Consider the following 2,221-nt stretch of genomic DNA (forward strand, 5'->3'; position numbering starts at 1 on the left):
TTCCGTGTCACTGGGAAGAGTGCCAAGTTGATGATTGAGCACTGCATTGGCTAATTGACCGATTTGATTTTCCAAGGTCTTGATAGAAACCGCCTGACTCTTGCACAACAGCTTAAGTTCCTCAAAATCAGCACTAGTAGGTGCAGCTGCACTTCCCTGTTGAGGATATGATTGCCTTGTAGCATACTGCTGTGGTTGCTGGAATCCAGGTGGGTTAAACTGTTTACTCACTCCTTGCTGATATGGTGGCTGAATAGCATTCTAATTATTCCCCCAGCTGAAATTTGGATGATTTCTGTTGTTAGGATGATAGGTCGCTGGCACAGGCTGCTGTTGTCGCTGATAATTATTCACATACTGAACAGATTCGTTGACAAGAGAACACTGATCCGTAGCATGAGAACCTGCACAAAGCTCACAAACCATAGCTATTTGATTAACTCCATACGTAGCCAGAGAATCAACCTTCATTGATAGCGCTTGGAGCTGGGCTGCAATAGCGGTGGCTGCATCAACTTCCAGAATACCTGCTACCTTGCCTGACGTCATCCTCTGAGTTGGGTTTTGATGCTCATTTGCAGCCATCGTCTCGATAAGATTATACGCCTCAGTATAGCTTTTAGCCCATAAGGCGCCTCCAGCTGCTGCATCGAGCATGGGCCGAGATTGGGCCCCCAAACCATTATAAAAACTAGTGATTACCATCCAATCCGGCATTCCATGATGTGGACATTTTCTCAACATTTCCTTGTAGCGTTCCCAAGCCTCGCACATAGATTCTGTAGGTTGCTGCACAAACTGAGTAAGAGCACTCCTCATAGCAGCCGTCTTTGCCATTGGATAAAACTTCACCAGAAACTTTTGCGCAAGATCTTGCCACGTAGTGATTGACCCAGCTGGTTCAGAATGTAACCAGTCTTTAGCTTTATCCCTCAGTGAGAATGGGAAAAGCCTCAACTTAATAGCCTCATCAGTCACGCCATTATACTTAAAAGTGCTGCAGATCTCGACAAAATTCCTTATGTGCATGTTGGGGTCTTCAGCTGCCGCTCCTCCAAAAGAAACAGAATTCTGCACCATCTGAATAGTGCCCGGCTTGATCTCAAAGGAGTTAGCTTGAATAGCCGGATGAAGGATGCTTGACTGAATGTCATCAATTTTAGGCCGAGAAAAATCCATAAGAGCTGGATCAGCTTGAACAATACGATCTCCCATGTTTACTGGTTCTTTCTGCTCAGTTCCTGAATCTGAATCCTCAAAATCTAACTTCTCCGGTGTATCAAGAACTTCGTCTTTCTCCTCAGCTGTATCTAAGGTCCTCTTGCGAGCACGAGAACGAGTTTGCATAAACGTTTGCTAAAGTACCTGAAACACAATCGAAAAGAGTAATTAACTACTACGTCCTAATCACTGAGTCCTAATGACCAATGATGGTAAGTACATAAACTAAACAAATACGCCGAGTCCCCCGCAGCGGCGCCAAAAACTTGTTAGGGCGAAATCACGCACTAATATTCACGCAAGTATACGCGTTCGCAAGTAATATAGAATACTTTCTAGTTCGTTCCCTCAGAGACTCAGACTAAGTTATTGTCTAATTAAACTCACTCACCAATGTATGATTACTTCTCAATGTTAAGATAACACTTAAAATTATTGATTAAATATTAACTATAATTAACTACTCAATTAACCACTTAACTAACACTTCAATTTATCAATAATAAAACACTCATGAGATCACAACTTCATTATTACTTCCTTCTATAACCATTGTTATTACCTTTAGCATGTGACAGTGATGATATTAATCGAATAACACGAAACTGATAAAAGCCAACTTTCATTGTACTAATACCATTCTACCAAGCATCCACAATTAAGATAGAAGTTGAATAGTCATCAATTATGTTGAGTTCCTATATGTCTACAGAAATTGACAACACAACGATTTAAGTACAAGTTATTCCTTTTTGATTACATAGGGCAAATAAAACTGTTAGAGTTACCCACTAATCATGCACAACGTACATGAACCTATGCTAGCATGGCAAGTTCTAAATCTCAAGATCCACCGTCGCTTCACAAGAGATTAACACCTTATCTTATATGTTCGCGACGCACATAAGACGAATACGCACAACCAATACTAGATATCATGCAATCATCACATACTAAAGTATTAAACAATTAACTAAAGAATTCCATAATAAATCCGTTG

General features: G+C 40.7%; 1 non-coding gene across 1 annotated transcript; it reads left to right on the forward strand.

Annotated features, from left to right (window-relative positions):
- The first annotated feature begins 715 nt into the window (after positions 1 to 715).
- On the forward strand, positions 716 to 822 carry LOC141694106 (small nucleolar RNA R71). Its single transcript, XR_012563435.1, has one exon. It is a non-coding gene; the product is annotated as a small nucleolar RNA R71 (small nucleolar RNA).
- The last annotated feature ends 1,399 nt before the right edge of the window (positions 823 to 2,221 follow it).

This window comes from Apium graveolens, chromosome 10 (genome assembly GCF_009905375.1).
Source record: "Apium graveolens cultivar Ventura chromosome 10, ASM990537v1, whole genome shotgun sequence".
In the NCBI taxonomy this organism is placed as follows: Eukaryota; Viridiplantae; Streptophyta; class Magnoliopsida; order Apiales; family Apiaceae; genus Apium; species Apium graveolens.